Source organism: Hyperolius riggenbachi, chromosome 3 (assembly GCF_040937935.1).
Source record: "Hyperolius riggenbachi isolate aHypRig1 chromosome 3, aHypRig1.pri, whole genome shotgun sequence".
In the NCBI taxonomy this organism is placed as follows: Eukaryota; Metazoa; Chordata; class Amphibia; order Anura; family Hyperoliidae; genus Hyperolius; species Hyperolius riggenbachi.
Genome location: NC_090648.1, coordinates 304,413,951 through 304,435,788, shown reverse-complemented (window position 1 = coordinate 304,435,788; position 21,838 = coordinate 304,413,951). Strand labels below are relative to the sequence as shown.

At 38.0% G+C, this 21,838-nt stretch overlaps 1 protein-coding gene across 2 annotated transcripts in view; it reads left to right on the top strand.

Annotated features, from left to right (window-relative positions):
* Positions 1-21,838, top strand: part of SYT1 (synaptotagmin 1) — a 765,091-nt gene that overhangs the window by 119,042 nt on the left and 624,211 nt on the right. For both annotated transcript variants that reach the window (XM_068276627.1, XM_068276626.1), the window contains exon 2: positions 5,512-5,609. The gene's annotated coding sequence lies outside the window, so the exon portion shown is untranslated. The remainder of the gene's footprint in view (positions 1-5,511; positions 5,610-21,838) is intronic.

Here is a 21,838-nt window from a genome sequence, read left to right as displayed (position 1 = left end):
AATCAAAAGCCTCTCTGTAACATTATTTTCTCTACTAGAAACCATTAAAGGTTATGCTTTATGACACTACCCCAGTACAGCGTTACACTTTTCTCAGTTTGACCAATGCTTCACAGATACTTATAACTATATTATGCTAGATCTGCAGACATTTGAATTTCTGCCCAGAAAAATCTTTCTTATAGATAACAAGCTGAGGTCAGACTGTTGAGGCAAACCATCTGTGTTTAGTTTGCAAGCATTTTTTGTGTCAAACTGTCTTATGGAAAAAAATAGATAAGCAGTGACGATAGCACACAAAACTCTTAATGTTTATCTTTGAAAGGAATAAAAAAATGTGTGCCTTATAATTTTTAAGTCTGATAGATTGGTGGCCATACACCTATCCATTTTTTTATCAAATCTGCTCAAAATTAATGCCCTGGCTGGCCCAATTAATTTTTGCCCAAGATCGAATCAGATGATCACTCTGGATGGATGATATCGATCAATCCGCGGCAGGTCGGGAGCATTGCACTGCATTGAAAAGTGCAACGGTATGGTTAGATGAATTTTTAATAGATTTCTTGATAAATCCATTAAAAATCTATGCCCATTGTGTGTCAGTAATTGATCCTTCTTAGATTATATTTGATCTGACAGGAATCTATGTGATGGTCGAATCTGGTGGCCATCTATAAGTGTGTGGCACCTTAGGCAAATAAAAATATTGTTTCAACTAAAGATAAGTGCGGAAACCTTTTTCATCGGAATATCCTTTGAATGGATGCATTTGGTAGTTTCTCACATAAATGTGGTACAAAAAAATTGTACAATCAAGACTTGCAAAGCATCTGGAGAAGTCTGCAGGACTTTCCGGAAAGAAGAAAAAACACAGAGATTCCAGGAGCTCTATATGGTGTAGTATATTAGGACACCAGATCCATTTAGTGTGTGTGAAAGATTGGATTTCACAAAAGTGGGTTGCAAGTAGTGTTGCTGTTCAAATCCGTGTTTCCTACATCAGAAACTCAAATTACGCAGTGCAACTCACTTCAGATCCTTAGGTAGTGGAGAAGGACAGGAGAAGGTCACTGACGTGCCATCCACACCATGCTTTACAAGAGCCCACTACTTCCTCCTTCCAGCGTGGAAGTAGAAAGTATCAGAGTCACATGAAGCATGGTGTGGACCTCAACCATGTGCCCTCCCCCTGCCCCTCTTTATGACCTTAGGTATTGAAGTGTGTATGTGTATGAACAAACAAGTACCACAAAACTGCTGCCATTGCTTTGTGTTGCCATTTTCATTTAAGAGAACTGGCCTGATGCTGCTTTCTCATCTTATCTTGTGAGTTAATGGGTGTGAAGATTATGATGACCAAACTTGTTTTATCATCATTGCAAGATGGGCCCCCAGGCTGTGAGGGTCACAGAATATAGGTGGGTTAAGGGTGTGAACACTGGGGGGCCCCATCCACATTTTGAATGGGGGCCCCATGATTTGCAGTTACGTCCAAACCTTGACGGAGGATAAATTGCACACCGATCCCATGTTTTGGTTTCTCTTAGGAACACACACTGATTCTTTTTTCCCTCTGCTCTCTGAGTAAACTTTATTTAACACTTCCTGGTTAACAAACAGACAGCGTTGTCATATGGCTCTAGATCAGTAGATAACCTGTATATGGGCATATGAATCATCACATATCTTAACACTTTGACATGAAGAATCAAACTAAGATAAAATCCCTTATTTCATAATTTTTAGTTTACCGCATTATCCATAAGTAACAGAGTCGCTCTAAAATTATTGCAAACAATACATGATAGAATATAATGTGATAAACAAATAATAATAACCACTTCACCACTGAGGGGTTTTACCCCTTGAACAACAGAGCAATTTTCACCTTTCAGCACTCCATCCATTCATTCGTCTGTAACTTTATTATTACTTATCGCAATGAAATTAACTATATCTTGTTTTTTTCGCCACCAATTAGGCTTTCTTTAGGTGGGACATTATGCCAATAATTATTGTATTTTAAATGTGTTTTAATGGGAAAATAGGAAAAAATGTGGGAAAAAAATATTATTTTTCAGTTTTCGGCCATTATAGTTTTTAAATAATGCATGCTACTGTAATTAAAACCCATGAAATGTATGTGCCCATTTGTCCTGGTTATAAAACCGTTTAAATTATGTCCCTATCACAATGTTTGGCGCCAATATTTTATTTGGAAATAAAGGTGCATTTTTTCAGTTTTGCGTCCATCCCTAATTACAAGCCCGTAGTTTATAAAGTAACAGTGTTATACCCTTTTGACTTAAATATTTAAAAAGTTCAGTCCCTAAGGTAACTATTTATGTTTTTTTTATTGTATTTTTTTTTAAATTACAAAAAATAAATAAATTGGGGAGTGTGGGAGGTAATGAGTTAATTTATTGTGTAAAACAATGTATTTGTATGTGTAAAATGCTTTAGGGTGTAGTTTACTATTTGGACACAAGATGGCCACAGTGAGTCTGTTTACATGCGACCTGTAAGCGTCAGGAAGGACACTTACAGGAAGCAGTAGGAGGCTGGGAGAATCACAATGATCGTACTGTTTCTAATAGAAGCAGTGGATCATTGCGGGGGCTTAGATCAACGAACGGGAATGAAATTTCCTGTTCATTGGTATCCAGGTGAGCGGGCGCGGCGTGCACGAGCAGCGGGAGCACGGACAGCGGCGGTAGCGCGGAAGGTACGGACTTCACCGCCCCTGTTTTTTTAGAGGGGAAAAAAGGGATGGAGAAATTCGTACCGCCGGGGGTAAAGTGGATAATAACAATAGCAATAACAATAATAATAATAATAATCCTCCTATAAATGCCTTCAAAGGCATTAGCATACTGGGCCAAAGGCATAAATCCAGTGTGCTGGGGATGTGCATTGATGTGTTATAACAGTTCTGGAAACAGATGCTCTCTTTGTAAAGCATATCTTTCTGTTATTTCTTTTTTTTTGTGTGTGTATATTTTTGTTGAGGAAACCGGTATCTTGAGTGTAAAAGGTGAAAACAACATACAGTATATTGATTTCCATTGATGAGGAAATATATTTTGTGCTTTAGTCTTGTTAAATATTAAAATGTTGTGTAGTAATGATGATTTAAATTCATACAGAACAGTCAGAGAGCAGAGGTATTAAAATGAGTCACTTGGGAATGTAGGGTAATTTATTTGGTCATTGAGCAGTAAGCTAAAAACATAAACCCTTGTGCAGTACAACTCCAAATGCAACAAATGTAAGTCATTTTTTCCAAATGCAGTCTGGAATTCAGTTTATTGTTAGCATTGATTGATATGTGATGCACGTCATTACGGCCACATGAAACAGACAGTTTCAAAATGTTGCTTTTCTCCTTTTCTTTTTTTATAGTGCCTTACACAGTTACCCCTTATGAGAAATATATTAACGATCCTATTATTTTAGCTCTATTTAAAAATAAAGGTTTGGTGTGTTTACTGTGCATCAATTGGACTAAAAGGCACACTGTATTTGCAGCTGATCTTCTCCTTGCCAGCCATCAGTTAGTTGCCGGGTCGTGCCTGGTCGGAACAGATGCCGATATATATATATATATATATATATATATACATATATATATATATATATATATATATATATATATATATATATATATATATATATATAGACTTCTAGATTATGTATTTTGTCTTGTAAAGATATAATTTTTTACTTTGTAAAGGCCTGATGAAGGGTTAACAACCCGAGGTGGACTAGTGTCGTTGCCTGAAATGTACTGCCTGAAATGTGCTGTTTCATCAAACAAGGCACATACTGTCTACTGTCTGTCTAAATAGAATGACCTTCTACATTTATATTATGAAAAATTTTTGCTGATAAATACAGAGGTTTTTTTTACCTTTTTGAAAAAAAGATTTTTTTGGATACAATAAAGTGTGATATTGAACCTTGGAATCAAAATACTGTCTTGTGGTTTCATCACATATAGATCCTCCTATACAGAAAACTGTAGTTGCCATTGGCAGGTTTTGATGCGCTGTATCAATTGTTATATATAGAGTGCTCGGGGGGTCCCAATGTAAAACTTGCATCGGGGCCCACAGCTCCTTAGCTTCGCCACTGCTTGCAGTCCTTCAGAGGAGCTCACTATCTGATCCTTACCCTGATTGTCCAAGGACAGGCTTTTGTGTTTTTGTTTTTTTTTTACTTATCAGTATGTTTTTGAAAAGTGGGAGTAATCTGACCGCCCAGAGGAAGCCCATGCAAAGAAGAGGAAGACTTACTTCAGAGGAGTAGATAGCTTGCCTTTCCATTTGAATTTCACACCTGCTCTATGGCTAGAGTCCTCTCTGGGATGTCCTCTTCTGTAATCAGTGCCCCATCTTTACAATTACTAACACACCTCTGTGTCCCTTTAAATTCAATTCAACCATACCTGTTCCAGGCCAGTCTGCAGCTCAAGTTCCCTTCACATAACTCAGGGCACAGCACATCTTAGGAAGCAAGAGAATCAAAGTATATCTAGATTCTGTCTATGCTTCTGTGTGCTGCTAAAAGAAGAGAGCTGTGAGCATGCTAGTAAGGAAACAGGGGAACTGTTTGTGTGTATGCATTCGTGTATGTGGTGGGGAGGCAAGGAGTGTGTAAGAAGGGGCACAGAGGGGTGGCTAAAGCACAGGACATTGGACAGGAAACTTGGAAACTGACTTAATCTCTAACCAAACTCCTTCCAGCCCACTGGGCCTGGGGGAGGGGAGGGATACCTTGAGCCCACTGGGCCTTAATTGCATGAACAGTCTTCCTGATTTTGTTATTGCTGTATCTGATTGAAGTATCTCTACTGGTAAACAGACAGTAAAGTTAAGATGTGTTACATAGATCAGTGTGTTTAAAGGATACCACAACTGACATGTGGCATAATGAGATAGACATGGGTATGTACAGTGCCTAGCACACAAATAACTATGCTGTGTTCCTTTTTTTCTTTCTCTGCCTGAAAGAGGTAAATATCAGGTATGTAAGTGGCTGACTCAGTCCTGACTCAGACAGGAAGTGACTACAGTGTGACCCTCACTGATAAGAATTCCCCCCTTTTTTATTTCTGTCTTGCTCTTAGAAGCCATTTTCTTCTAGGAAAGTGTTTTATAGTTGGAATTTCTTATTAGTGAAGGTCACACTGTAGTCACTTCCTGTCTGAGTCAGGACTGAGTCAGCCACTTACATACCTGATATTTACCTCTTTCAGGCAGAGAAAGAAAAAAAGGAACACAGCATAGTTATTTGTGTGCTAGGCACTGTACATATCCATGTCTATCTCATTATGCCACATGTCAGTTGTGGTATCCTTTAACAGCAGTCTAATGTATCTATTAGTACCTGCTACTAATTTGATGTCAGCTTTATGTGCCTTACTAGTGAAAAAACACTGAAAGAGAAATCAATACATATGAATGAGATGGTGCCGTTAACATCTACTCTCTTTTTGTATTGTTTCAGGGGGCTTTGCAAATTTGAAATCAACACAAGATGACTTTCTGCTTGCAGACTTACTGAAGGAGGAGGCAGAGTATATTTAGACAGGACACAAGCAAAAGGTAAAAGAACATTACAGCCTTGTTTACTTTATTTTTTAGGAAAAAAGAAAGGAGAAAGGAGCAGTTTGGCACTTGCATTCCACTAAAAAAGCTTTATTCTTGCGGCTTCAAAATTTCTCATAAATCACATACAAAGAATTGTGAATGTCATAATTAAAAAGTCCTACCAGGTCCTTCAAATGCTGTGGGGTATGGTGGGAGCAGTGTGGGGCCTGACGACCATTTCGCTCACTGAGCGTCCTCAGAGGCTCTCTGCAGAGTAGTAATAAAGTTAAACACCTACATTTTTCAGTTTTCAGTGGTGATCACAGAACAGTCAGTGCTCCTTCAACTGTTCAAAGCTATGGCTCTTATATTCAAGATCTGTAGAGAAACCCTGCCCCTGCATTATTTTGCACTATCCCCCTCCAAAGTTCCCTCTAAGGAAAGTTGGTTGAGTGGTAGCTAGTCTACAACCTGTCCTCGTCCTTACTGGGAGGGTTGGGGAGTGTCATGCTTCTCCTCACTTCCTCCTTCCTTTCTGAGCCTCCAACATAAACAAGAAGGACCATCAGCCGTCATCTCATGTAAATGAAAAAAAAATAAGGTGTTTCATATCATTTTTAATACTTTAATCATATTGTCCCACCACTGGGAGAAAGGATATGGACTTAAAATATATGACTGGACATTGTGAGGACATTACATTGCGAGGACATTACATTACTTTTATTCAACCACCAAGTATTTCTTTTTTTACAGGAAATAATATAGGTGTCTCCCAAAAGATAATGAGATGATGTACAAGAGGAAATATTGTGGGGAAAAAAATTCTCAGCTTTTATTTACATTTTAGCAAAAATTGTCCAGTCCAAAATTATTCATACCCTTCTCAATACTCAATAGAAAAGCTTTTCTAAGAAAGAATGACTGTATTGCTTTTGGTGCAAAAAAATGGCCCTGAAAAATCATTTGGTGCTGCTCATGGTTAACAGTGTATTGCATGGCCAAAAAACTATCTGATTTTATGTATAGGGTATCATTTTAATTGTGACAAGCGAAATAATAGAATTTGGGTTGTTTGAGATCTGAGGCCTTTGATATTTTTTTTTTTTTTTTGCGGCACACTGAATGAATTCTTTTAAAAACTATAGGGGCTGGAATTGGAGAAATCCAGTATGTTTTCATGTTTTCCTTGTTTTTCCCTTTAAAATGCATAGAAAGTACAGTAATTACTGAAAACAAATATCACCCCCAAAAAGCCTAATTTGTGGCGAAAAAAACAATATATCATTTAGATTGATAAGTATTGAAAACGTTTTTGAAAACGTTATTGGCAAATGAAAGGGAAGAGCATTGACAGGTGAAAATTGTTCTGGTCCATTAAGATAAAATCCCTTGGGGGGTGAAGTGGTTAAAAAAAAAATGCTCGACAATTATTTGAAATTAATTGAACCACTTTTTGCACCAAAATCCTGGGGAAATTAAACGCCAGGTAGGTTAAAGGTCATTATGCTGTTGTGTATCTAGTAGAGCTGAGATGAAGTTCTGAGTTTAGGTCCACTGTAAGGTAAAATGGGTATCCTGAATAATTTATTATGTTCTATTTATTGTCTTTACTGTTCTTCTTTAAGATCACCACACTGGTTGTATTGAACATAAGAGGTGAATGTGTTAGTACATTTTTATATATATTCTGTCATATCCATTGTTCTATCGCTCTCTATTTCTAAAAGTTTATGTAAACTAGGGTAATGTAAAAGTAAATAGGCTCATGTGACTGAGGAATATAACCTGCCTGTTTTATTTAACCACCTGTATCGGAGTGTAACTCTTGTTTTATTTATGTCATTATTTAGGTAAGTTACCAGCTTGTCAATGTGTTGCATGCTAGTGAAATGTTGAATGTGACAGCACCCTATCAGGATTTAACACAAGATGTTAACACTTACTATTGTAGGATGTGCTCCTTCCCCTTTGTAGCAGACAAGGCAAGTGTGCTAAGAGGGTGTGAGACCCCTGGAGATTCTTACTTGATAGATTGTTAGTATTCTATAAGCCTGGTTATATCCTGGAATCTCTGAGATATCTGTCAATTATGCACTGCATTGCACAATGTTTTTTTTCTAAGGTTATTTTAAAGGGAATCTGAAGTGAAAATAAACTTATGAGAAAATTTGTATGTGTAGTACAGCTAATAAATAGGACATTAGTAGCACAATTATGAGTCTAATATTGTTTCCAGTACAGGAAGCATTAAGAAACTTCAGTTGTCTATGCAAAAGAGCTTCTCTGAGCTCTCGACCCAACTTGGGTCCCTGTTTTCTGGAGCACTTATACATCAAAGAAACAGTCAGAGACAGATTTAGATAAGATTTTTACTGCAGGGAAGTTTAAAGGCTCATTAGCTCTGCTTGTTTTATAGTTTAAAATACATGCTTGTAATAGCAAATATGACAGAATTATGCAATGTTATATAAGAAAGCTGTGTATCTAAAAATGTAAATATGAGACTGTTTTCTTTGCTATTAATGTCCTATTAAAGAGTACCTAAATTAAAAATGACAGTTTGCTTTAAAACTAATAAGTTGCCAAGATATATAAAATCACACATAATAAAGTGTAATTTTCTCACCCCCAGGGTCTGTATTCTGCATATGGTCTTGAAATCCCTGCCCCCACTGTGAAACTGAGCCTATGTGTTTTTTTTTCTTTCCAAACCATAGGTGCAAAGGATGCTGGGGGATTGATGTCATAACTCCACCCATGTCCTTATCCCAGCCCACACCACTGTGAAAAGAGATGTGATCTAATCCAGGCAGGCAGGCAGACATATAAAATAGGGAATTATAGCAAACAGACATGATAAGCCAGGCTGCAGCAGTTCTCCTGTCTCTCCTGTCTTTTGAAAAGAGATGGAATTTGATCCAGGCAGGCAGAGAGCAGGGTAGGGAGGGGCAGTGGAGGGAACTAGACTGGAGGGGAGGACCTGGGGGTGTTTTGGCAAGGCTTCAGCATGAGAAAGAAGGAAGTACTGCTACAGATATAAATGTTAGTCTTTTCTATCCACTACAATGTACCAGATGTAAATTGTATTTGTTCATCCAACTGTTTGCAGTGCATAGATGATGCATTTATAAATGAGACATATATTACTTTCCTCCCATGTTCTTGTTGCTTACTGTAGGTAGTAGACATTTGACATTACTGACAGGTCTTGGGGTAGTCCATCTCTTCATGGGAGACTCTCAGCATGGCCTTTATTCTTTATAAAGGCACTCCCTGAAAAGGACCTATACAGTCATGCTGGCCAGCCTCCTTGCTTGCTGCACACTTTTTTTGGCAGTTGGATGGTGCAACTGCCATTCACTAAGTGCTTTTGAAAAAAAAAAAAAAACCCTGATAATCCCCAATGATGAGATGGGCTAGTCCAAAACCTGCCAGTTCTGTCATATTTCTACTACCTACTGTAAGTGATAGCAAAATGTGATATATGTAATTTATGGCTCATTTTACTCTGGAAAAAACATACTTTTTATTTTTGTGTCTTTACATGTATTTAAAATTTAGTGATTTTCAAGATAGTGGTCCTTTAATATCTTTATGATGCCCACATTTTCAGACAAAGGAAAAATTAACTTGCCTTCATCAAGCTTGCCATAAATATGTTTGAAAATATAGTAATGAAGAAGTTTGAAGAGCATGATGTGGCTAAGAACAATATCGTTAGTAATAATGACCTTATTTTTTTTTAAATAAATGATGTTGTCAGTGGCACTGCCTAAAAGCCTAACTTGACTTTAATAGCTCGGTATTGTATGGCTGCCTACCATAATTGACTTAACTGAAGGGATATGAAGGAATAGCTTCTCCTGGCACTAGAGAAGGAAGAGTCCACAATTATAATTATGTTGAGTTCTTCAGAGATAATAATATTTCAGTTGGTAGGAGCTTCAGCTTTAAAGGAATACTATTGATTCACATTTTTTTTCAATTGACACAAGAATTGTTTGGGAGGTGCTGCTAAGTACTGGTGTATACATTTTAGTAGCAACTTCATTGTTTACTGTTATCAAAATACTTTCAAACTTTACTGACAAATGATGATGGCCGCAATACGGCTGTATAAGGATCCCTGGCAACTTCACCTATTTTTTTAAACATTTTTTTATTCAGAGTGTGGGAAATTTTAAAAAAAATGATGTGGGGTTCCCCCTCCCAAGCCTCTAACCCCTTGTCCCCCATGCAGGCTGGGAGACCTGGCCCCATGGGGCTTCGCACCCTGCACACCCGTCATGAAATTCAATGCTCTTTCTTTTGATATATGAACATTTACACTACCATTAGGTTGCTACATTATCTGTCATTTACCTCATTTAAATGTATACTTATTTAAAATCGATTTTCTTCAAAACTATAAGGTCTTTTTGAAAAAAAAATGTTTTCTCTTGTACCCACTTTTCTCCTTAACATACCTGAAAATTTAGTGCTTCTAGCTGGTAAGGGGGCTTTGCAATTAACTGCGAAAGTTGGTAAACATTAGGTGAAAATGTTAGTGTATTTACATGTAAAATCTAAAATGCAAAAATGTAAGCGTATTTTTTTTTATTAAAAAATCTCGGAAACTAAAATGGCATTTTCAATGCAAAAATGACTTTGACAAAAATTTGCAAGCAACACTGCTTAACTACTAGGGAAACCCTACCAAAAACATCTTTTAATTTGCTGCTGGGGTGTCCCATTGATTATTACATTGACCAATAAGATCCCTTTATTTTACCTTTTGGCGACTAGCATGTATCACTGATTTGCTATTCATTGTAATTTGTAATTGTAATTCAGTACAATTCTGCAAAAAAGTTTGGTAAATTAAAACAGACCAATTGAACTTGCCAAATCATACCTATCTAGCAGAACTATAATGGTGCTTTCTCTTCTGTTTGCCTAATGTAAGTAGATCCTTAATGTTAGGCACCACCATCTTAGTATTGGGCATTGAGGAGGAGGGTAAAATCAATGTACCGATATTATGCTTTCAGAATTAACTAGTATAATATTGGTAAATTTACTCGTGGTTATCTCTGGGGCCCTTTATACCGGGGACCCTTTTTTACATGTATGCTGTTTTCTTTTTTTGGCGGGGGGAATAAAGGCTTTCCTATTTTCTTGTAGATGCGTTAGAAATTCTCTTAGTATTTAAACATAGCTTAATTACTAGGTATGTGTTCATATTGATTTGTTTCTCACTTTACTTTCATAATACCCTCCTCAGAGTATAAATATTAAACACTTCCTTAAAATAAGGTGTTCCAAATTCAATTAAATCTGTTTGTCTGTTTTGTTCACATTATCTTTACTAAGTTTGTACCTTTTGAATGCTGAAAAAGGTGTTACATAAATAAGGTGAAACAGGTTTAGTGCATTTGGCCTTAAAGGGAAACTAAACTGAGAAGGATATACTTTTTTCCTTTGAAAATAATACCAGTGTCTGACTCTCCTGTTGATCCTGTGTCTCTTATACTTTTAGCCACAGTGCTCTGACTGAAGTCAGACTGGATTAGCTGTGTGCTTGTTTCAGGTGTGTGGTTCAGCCACTACTACAGCCAAAGAGATCAGGAGGACTGCCAAGCAACTGGTATTGTTTAACTTTCTTAGCGGTAACCCCGAGTCAGGCTCGGGACAGAAATCCACAGCTTAGAGCAGTAATCCCGAGTTGGATCCATTGGAGGTGTGGAATGTGCAGGGCTGCCCCAGATCTATCTAGCGGTATGATTTTTAGGGTTCTGAAAGCTCGTGAAAAAATTGCAACGCTTTTGGAAAAAAAATCTGGAAATAACCATACTGCTAGGGAGGTTAAAAGGAAACATCCATATCCCTCTCAGTTAAGGGTTACATTAAAGATTGTGTGTGTGTGTGTGTGTGTGTGTGTGTGTGTGTGTGTGTGTGTGTGTGTGTGTGTGTGTGTGTGTGTGTGTGTGTGTGTGTGTGTGTGTGTGTGTGTGTGCTTGTGTTTCCAATAGCGAATTTGTTACTGAGTATAAAAAGCAAAACAATTTAATGCATGAATTGCCTAGTTAGTTGCATAATTTGTACTGGCTTATTAGTAAAATGCATATCTGCATCCAGGACCATGTATAAGCTATTACATTACTGAAGTGTAACATGGTTGGGGAATTAGTTCACCTGTAATTTTATTATTTCTCTAAACCGATTATCCGAGCTTTCTATTTTGTGACTCCCATTGATTAAATTGATATTCAGTATGGATTTCAAGTATGAAATTCCCTCTTGGCTTTCATTACTTCCTGCAGGTAAAAATGTCTGCTGGGCTTTCTTTGCATTAACGGGGAAAGTTGTCTTATTATTTTCTGCTTTCCACATTTTGCCCCCAGACCTTTTTTTAAATTGGATTTCAATGCTGCTGTTCCCAATTTTGAGTTAAATCCTACATTACAAGCACACTGTCAATAACATGAGAACCTCACGTTTGGCATGCTATATTTTTAAAGTGAGATGGAAGGTAAACAAATAGTAGTATGTGTTGTGATGCAGGCAAAATATCTGTTGCATACTAAGAAACTAAGATTTTACTTATAAAACTGATTTGCATTTAAGTGCATTTTAAAAATGTCATCTTGAAGTTTATTATATAGGTTGTACAAGGACCAATAATGCACAGTATCATTCAGCAACACACAAGCTTCCATTTACCTGATTTGGCAAATGGTAAAACTGTTACACTCAAAATCTAGTTGCTATAGATTACTTTTTCTGTAGTTTTACCTTTACCTGTTTCCTTTGATTGTGTTTTATAACATGCTGAAATGGATTGCCTAAATGTGAGGATTTTACATATTTGTAATTATATTTTAGTATATTTTAGCACTGTTCACATAGGAGTGCCTACTGTATAAGTTGATATCACCCTTCCTGGCCAGTATTCTCTTTTCTGACTGTCACCAATACTTCTTAATAGGTGACCTTAAGCCTGGTACACACATCTATTTTTGATAGGTCAATCATTGGCCAATTTAAATGGCTCAATGTTGTATGAGGACCAACAGAATTAGAATACTATGAACAGATTTCGCAGATAAGCTCTTATACTACATGGAGGTGGTAAAATTGTCCAGTGATTGGCCAATCAAAATTAGATGTGTGTATGCACCTTTAGTCTTTGTCACTCAGGCCTGGTTAGCAGTCTTTATGGCAGAAAATGGTCTACAATCAGGCTCAGGCTAATAATGTGCACCTTCTTCAGACTCCCCAGGTATGCTGGATGTTCCAAGAAAAAAACAGATATATCCAGGCACATCGCCTCTAGTTAGGACATTAAATAAGTTATTAAGGAAAGGGAGTTGTGAAGAGAGAGTGCGAAGGGTTAATAGATTTATGCTGCATGTTCCTCCTGCTTCTTGTTCATGTCCACTATGGCACAATAGATTTCAACGAGCCAATATGGTGCCAACTCTCTATATGCTATTTCTTTTTACAACTTAGCCAAAGCATAGCTTGCACCTAACTAAGCATATAGCTGTTTCCATACAATTTTCTCAGGGACATTTTTTTAAAACAGCCACTAAACATCTGTTTTTTGTTTTTTTCAGCCCTGCTTTCCAAGAGCCATCTAGAAGGTCTTGACCCTTATCGCTCTCTTTTTAGTAGATGCTTTTGAAGTCACTCTTGATTCCAGTAAATGGGGTGGCCACTAAATAATGGGGTCAAGGTTGCCCTCGTGCTCGTAATGGGTCAATTACAATTACTCAAAATGTTGCATAATTTTTTGCAATTACACATTGCATAATTGCAATTACGTTACGTACAGCATAATACGTTTGTGAATTGTAATTACGCCTGTAATTACACAATAACCCGTAATGTTGTGTTCAATGCAAAAATATTTGCCTCTATTCGCCAATGTACTGCGCATGTGTGGCCATTAGTTAAATATTCAATACGAGAAATGTGGTTGTATGAGTGAACAAATTTGTGTTCATCAGTCAGTATACTGCACATGCACAGCTATTATTTAAATATTCAATGCAAAAAATTTGTTTTATGGATAAAACATTGGTTTTCATAAGCCAGTGTACTGCACATGTTCAGTTCTTTAAATACTCATAAATACTCAATGCAAAAAATCCATCTATATGCATAAAAATGTTCGCGTCCTAAATTACGCAAACTAAATTAGGTGACATTCACATAAATTATGCCTATACTAGTAAAAAGGCCCGCCCATTAAAAAACTGGTGCTAGGTCACAGCCGCTAACCCCCCCACCGCAATGCGCTCACATACGCGTCTCACTTGCTCATTCCCCACCACTGTCTGAAGTATATGCACACAGGGAGCTGCTTGTTTGACAGTTGGAAAAAGCTGTTATTTCCCACAATGCAATGAAAACCTCTGTGAACCACAGACAGCAATCTGTCAGGTCCGGCCCTGTGTCCTAACTGCCCTGGCTGCGCACATGCTCAGTGCAAAAAAGCCAGGGACACACAACCATTCAGTTGATGATGCAGGGACACTTGCATTTTTTTGGATCGGACTAGTAGACCTAAGCCCGTTTAAAAATGGGCTCTAGGTCTGTGTTTTTTGGGTGCGCGCGCCCACCACCCACCACGCGTGCGCCCCCACCACAGCACGCACACCCGCCGCACACCTGGCCGCCCGCTCACATGCCACCCGCTCAGCTCCCTGGACCCATTCCTGTCCTCCTGTCTCTGTGAGGCTGGGTCCGTGCTGCGCACATGCGCAGTAGCAAAAGGCACGGTCAATGCTACACAGAGACAGGTGTACGCAGGGACACAGGGATTTTATTATATAGGATACTGTATGTAATTATGTCTATTGAATTTATACAAAAAAAGTTTAGTGTAAATTATGCTAACATTTGTAATTACAATTAGCGAATTACAATGTGTAATTATGCATAGGCATAATTTCTGCCCATCACTACTGCCCACTGTGCGAACTGTGGGCCTGCTGTTAGCAGCCACAGTTTGCTTACTGGGTGGCCCCACACCCACTATTTAGTGGCTGTCCAAATTTGTTTGAGGGTTAGTGCTAAGTGGGGGTCAGGGGGCTGTTTGAGGTTAAGGTTAGGTGGCCAGCAGGAGGGGCTTATGGTTAGATGCACACCAGAGGGGGTTATGGTCAGTTGCCCACCAGGGTAAGTTAAGGTTAAGAACACAACAGGGGGCTTAAGGTTAGTTGCCCACTAGGGGAGGTTAAGCTTAGGCAACCACCAGGGGCGGTTAAGGTTAGCCACCATCAGGGTGGTTCTGTGTGAGAGTAGAGAGATGCTAGGTGATAGTGAAATACCAGCAAATATTACCGATATTTCATTGTATGAATTAAGTAGTAGAATATCAGTAAATTTACCGATATTCTAATACAGCTGTTTCTTTAAGACCATTTTTTTCTCCCAGTACTCCCATTACTGCACCCAAATTATCTTGCAGTGCTTTTAAATTTACATCCAGATAAGCCTCTTAATGTGGAAGACAACTCACAACCTGAATTATTGCCAGAAGAACATTAAGTCTACTTTCACACTTCACACGTCGCAGTCTCTCTGCGATGTCTCTCTGGGGACTTACACACTATGGCGAGGGGTTGCGATGCGATGGAAGTAACAAAATAGTCCCAAGGCCACCCTGGAGAGTTGGATACCCACCAGGGAGGTTAAGGTTAGGCACCCACGGGGGGGGGGTTAAGGCTAGTTGCCCACCAGGGGGCTTAAAGTAAGCCTTTTCATTTTCTGTCATTTTTTTGGCTTGATTGGATAACAGCCACCTGTCAACTTCATCTGTTGCGTCCCTGACGCACATCAACCGTATATGGGTGTGCAACTCCACCCACCAGTGAATACTGTTTCTATAAAAGGCTATACATACGCTGAACATATTTACATACAATAACAATACCATGTCACAGATTAAAAAGCATAATGCCGGTTTACTTCTCTGTTCTTTTACATGATAAAAACTGAATCCTGGTTGATTGTTGCAGATTATAATTATTTTTTGTATATATTGTGCCAGCATCTTCTGTAGCACTGTACATAGGAGAAAAATATACAGTAATAAGCAGCATTAATACATAAGCAGTTCAACACACAAGTACAAATACAATCAGTGTTGCTTGCAAACTTTCACCGAAGCCATATTCTATTTCGAGAATATATCCATAAAAAAATACATTGTATTATTGCAATATGGTCAAAGGAAACAAATGTTTCATTCCAATGCGAAAATTTGCAAAAAACGTGAAAAAGCACAAATGATTTTCAAAAGGCATTTTCGCTTAAATGTTGAATCTTACATTATTTTCACTAAAATGAATGCGAAAAGAATGTCGTTATTTTGGCTCATAACTGCAAACAATTGATGTGTAGTTTGAAAACATCACCAATACTGGTTCTTGTTCATTTGGTAAAGCGCAATAGAAACAGGAAACACAAAGGGGAGGTCCCTACTCTTGCAAGCTTACAATCTAGAGGATATTGGGGGGAAGACGCTAGGGGAGTAGACAGAGGGATTTGCAGATGAGGTAGTGAGCCTCAATTTCTGTCATTCAAATTACTGTAGTTCATTTTTTTTGCACTGCTTCTTTAAAAGGATTATTAGATATACATTTCCCTTTTGGCCTACAAACTGTGTGACATCACTACAAGTGCTTTTATAAATCATTTGAAGTAACTGCTGTATTTTTATGTCTAACCTTTTGAATGCCCTCTTTTTAGATCATAGAAAAATATTAAAGTTAATACAAGAAAAGGGCAGCAAGTCTTTAAATCACACTTCATCATTAGCTTGAACAAATCTATATTTCTAATGTTTCTCGTCCGGGTGGATTCATTGGTGTCTTAGCAGCCTACCATATAAAAAGTTTTTTTTTTTATACGGTGCTTATACAGTGCTTCAAGAGGTCAAAAATGGACACCTACAAGAGGAGAATCCCATCTGACCCATGGGGTTTAAATGAAAAGGAGGCAGCCAAGCAGACGCCTTTGCTTATCAATAATATATTGAACCAGCCAGTCTGCTTAGAAATATGGAGTTTAAAAGCTGCTTATTTTGAACTGCTATGTCTGTTTGCCCTGCAAGGCCTTTCGGCTCCTTTTGATTCATCTAATATTCTTAATTCAAGTTGATCTCAAGCAAAATAAAAAATAGAGATATTGTTTTTAAAAAGAGGCGGTGTCAAAATAGCAAAATTAGCGCTGAAGTTTAGGCAGACATTTTTGTTTTTACTTTGATGTAATGTATAAAACTATTGCATAAATATCAATGTTCTCCATCTATAAGCTCTTTATTTTCTTTGTTCTTGCCCTGTGATTCTTGAAGGCCACATTATTCTCTATAACAAGATATCGTAATCAGCGTTGTCACTACACTATAGTGTTAGCATAGAAACCAACATCACTTCCAATTTCCATGAAAAGCTAATGTAGAGCCTTTATTACAACAGACAGTCAGGTGATTTAGTCCCATAGGAATGTCCATCATTTCCTCATTGATTTATTGAGAAAATGATGGACCTTACTTAAGCCAAATCACCTGATTTTCTATATAATACAGGCTCTACACCACATCAACTCAAGCATGCTGACTCAGCTCTGTTCTGTGTAGGTGTCACTCTCTGAAACTGAAATATTCATTGCAGTAATTAGCAGATAAAGATCATGTGACTGATGTTTCAAATTTGTATTTAATGTATTTTCTAAATGATTTGTCCATTTCAAACTATCCATTTTTCTTTTACACAATGCCCATCTCCAGGCACAGATCTAAAATACCATCTAATAATTTAGTAATAGTATTAAAATGTGCGTACATCAAAAAAGGGCGTCGGGAAAAAAGGGCGCGTGGTGTAAACGATAAGCAGTATTATCGTTTATAAAAATATTGTGTAGAATTTCGTTTACAAATAGTGTTTTAAGAATTTATAAATCATTAAATAATGTGTATGGAATCGGCAATTCTTAAAACGTTAATCTTCCCTGTTTCTAAACTGAAACTTATAATTTTGTTTGTTAAAAAACAGTATTATTTGTTTAAACATTATAATTATATATTGTTATGAATAATCTTGATTTATCGTTTATTATTATAATAAAATGTGAAAATATTGTTTATAACAATGATATTAATATAAGTACATTCATAATAACTGTTGATTAGTATTATTAAAATTGTACTAAAACTATACCTAACCCTACTCTCACACAGAACCCTCCCTGTACCTATCCCTAACCCCTAGATCCCCTGGTGGTGCCTAAACTTAAGACCCCCCCTGGTGGTGCCTAAACCTAAGACCCCCCTGGTGGTGCCTAAACCTAAGACCTCCCTGGTGGTGCCTAAACCTAAGACCCCCCTGGTGGTGCCTAAACCTAAGACCCCCTGGTGGTGCCTAAACCTAAGACCCCCCTGGTGGTGCCTAAACCTAAGACCCCCCTGGTGGTGCCTAAACCTAAGACCCCCCTGGTGGTGCCTAAACCTAAGACCCCCCTGGTGGTGCCTAATCCTAAGACCCCCCTGGTGGTGCCTAAACCTAAGACCCCCTATAGATAATAATGTTTTACAAACATTAATAAATAAAAAATTTAAATAAAAAAATGTAAATAATTTTTTGGGTGGATAATAATGTTTTAGAAATGTTTTACAAATAGTGATTGTAAAAAATATATTGCAATTTACGTTACATACTGATCGCTTTATTTTGTGAATAATAATGTTTCACAAACAGTAAGGGTTAAAATGTTAAATAATGTTTTAATTAAATAGGATAAATATGTTTAGTATTTGTATAAACGTTATTCGTCACAGGCTCATTTTCTAAACGTAAATCATCACAAGCACAGTTATAAAACATTAAAAATCTCCGGGCGCCGTTTGTAAAACGTAAATAATCTCCGGCGCCTTTTTTCCCTGTTCGGCGCCCATTAAACGATATTTATAATGGGAGTGAATGGGGCTCCCTTTTTGTCCACTTGTCTCATGCGCCCAAATCTGCTGCTTCCTTAAAATGTTACCTTTTGTGTTTAATTAAGTGCTTTTGTAAAGAATTAGGGCCTGGTTCACACATAAATCTGCACATTTCTGGTCCAGTCCAGTACTGTCCTGTCAGTTTTGCATCAGTTTTCTATCCATTTTACTTGACTGGACTGGAAATGTACACATTTGATGTGTGAACACACTCATAGAAATCTAATACAAAACTGACAGGACTGTATTGGACCAGAAATGTACCCCTTTTATCTGTGAAAACAGCCATAGAAACACAAACAAAACCGATACAAAACTGACAGGACAGGACTGAAAATGTACAGGTTTATGGTTGAACACAGCCATACAAAACTGATGCCAACAGTCAAAAACTGTCAGGGCAGGACTGGACGTCTTTTTATGTGTGAACCAAGCCTTGGGCCAGGGTCACACTTATTTAGAAAACATATACAATGCCATAATGGTCTATGGGCTGCACAAAAACCTTAGTGATGTGAGTTTGCCAGTGTGTTTTTAGGTGTGGGGAAAATAAATCTCAGCAAGTTAATTATTTCTGCATTAGTTGTGAGAAACACATGCACACAATGCTTTCCTATGGGAAATGAAAAACGAATGCGATTGACATGAGTTTTTGATGAGTTTTTTGAAAAAAAAAAAGGGGAACAATTATTTGAAAATGTTTTTTTCACTTATATGAATATTCATTAAAAATGCATAATGGAAATGCTTGAAAAAAACTCACATAAAACGCACCCGAAAAAAAACACAAATTGCGGAAATCACGGCCTAGAAAGCCACAGGACCCGACAGGGCTCAAGGCAGGATTAAGGGATCAAGCGGTCATCATTTCAAAGGAGCGCACATAAGTTAACAGAACACGCTGTTGAACATGCACATAGCTCTATTCTAGACTTTGGCAGCTTCTTAAACATTCTATATCTATCTTTCAACCCCACAGCTATAAGATGGTTGGAAGATTTACCTACACAGAAGTTTTATTGAATTATTAGACCAGAACTTTTCTCACTGACATCTTCTCAGCCCTGAACAGTGGATGAGATATGTCCATAGTGCAGGTCTTGATTTAAACCCCTACAAAGCTATCTGACTCTTGAATAAATAAGAATCCGCAAAATAGTATTTTTACAGAAAAGGGTTAAAGGGATACTGTTGGGGGGTCGGGGGAAAATGAGTTGAAGTTACCCGGGGCTTCTAATGGTCCCCCGCAGACATCGTGTACCCGCGCAGCCACTCACCGATGCTCCGGCACCGCCTCTTGTTCACTTCTGGAATTTCAGACTTTAAAGTCTGAAAAACACTTCGCCTGCGTTGCCGTGTCCTCGCTTCCCCTGATGTCACCAGGAGCGGCACAGGCACAGACCATACTGGGTCTGCACGATACACTCCTGGTGACGTCAGCGGGAGCGAGGACACGGCAACGCAGGCTCAGTGGTTTTCAGACTTTAAAGTCTGAAATTTCAGAAGTGAACCAGAGGCGGGGCCGGAGCATTGGGGAGTGGCTGCGCGGGCACAGGATGTCTGCGGGGGACCATTAGAAGCCCCGGGTAACTTCAACTCATTTTCCCCTGACCCCCCTACAGTGTCCCTTTAAGGCTAGTTGCACAATGAGGCAGTGCATGTCCTGTAAAAACAGGATCACAACACAATAGGGGGATGGGGGGTAATTAATTTGTGTGATATGCGTGTGATGCAAAGTAAAGCATACAGTACTTAAAAAGCACTCACTGTAACTGCAAATGCGCACGTTGACCAAGTACCGCACAGCATGCCTAGCGTTATTATGTCGGATTCCACCTCACTACACTGCTAATAGGCCGATGTGAACTTACCATTTCGATATTCTTGCATTTGTAATGAGGTAATGTTATGCATTGCAATGTGTCAGTTTGAAAGTAGCCTACGACTAGTTGACAAACATGTCCATTGCAGTAAAAGACAATCATCTTTGATATGTAATAACCATATTTCGTTGCCATTTTCAGTTTCTCATGCATAAAACACAAATGCATGTTTTGTAGTGAATAGAATATGCATGTGATTTAAACTATGTATATCAGCACTAAAATCTGTTCACAGCCAGTGTCTTATTCCATTCGAGGATTAAGATAATTATAGTCCATTCTACCGACATTTCCGAGTGCTCTTTCACATGAAAAGATGCTTAGTGGGAAAAACAACCACTCTGTACAAAAACCCTCTGAGCACAACAAACAAGCTTAAGGCTTCAATTTTCTACCACCCCTAGGGTGCACATTTATGCTAATTACAATATTCAGCGTAGACAGAGGTTCTAGCAAACCTTTTTCTATTCAGGTTTCATTAATTATTGTATGAATAACCCACAGTGGATAATGAAACACGCCATGCCATACTGAAATAGCCACCACTTCCATAGGAATAATATATGCAGGTACAGCTCAGTTGCGACAAAAGTAATAATTCACTGTTTGATGCAGAGAGAGCGATTGTTGTTTTTTAACATTTAGCCAAATTTAAGTTCAACAAGATCACCATGACGACTGACAACTACTAATAACAAACTTTTTGGATTGGCAAACTGAACTTAGTCATTTGGAAGATATAAATTGCAGGAGGTCTCTGGAGATCCCTATACATTTGGCCAAGGCAAGCAAAAACAGAAGTCAATAAAAAACATTGTAGTAATATTTTATTATCTATCTAACTAGAAGTCTTCTGGTTTCTTTTTCAGAACCTCCATCATCAGTTATTTTGATTGCAGCCTGACTCTTTATTGATTCCTCCGCCTCATGTTTGTTGGAGTTTGAATTGTTTCTTTTTATTAGAAGTCTTTAAAGGTGCTTATTTGAATTTCTTGTCATTGCTGATTTGACTAGGCCTGTCAGCCTGCTGAAAGTCTTTTAATAGGAGTTAAGTTCGTTGTGAGGAAGAGTTCAAAGAAGATGAATCTCCTACTGAAGGTTTTTAGAGCAAGATAAAGACTGCACGCAACACGTGGGGAAGTCTTAAAGTGACAAGAAAAAAGTTATTACTGGGAGGGAGGAAGCGCCCCAAGATGTGATGTGTGGAGTTTATAATGTAAGCTGGATAAAACATACATAAATAGGCTTACCTCTAAAAGAAGGGGGTAGCCCAAAAAAAGTAATCTCATTTTTAATAGAAACCAGACACTTGAATGATAACGCGTTTCGCGAATCACAGTCCGCTTCCCCAGATTAAACAACAAAAGTGTCTC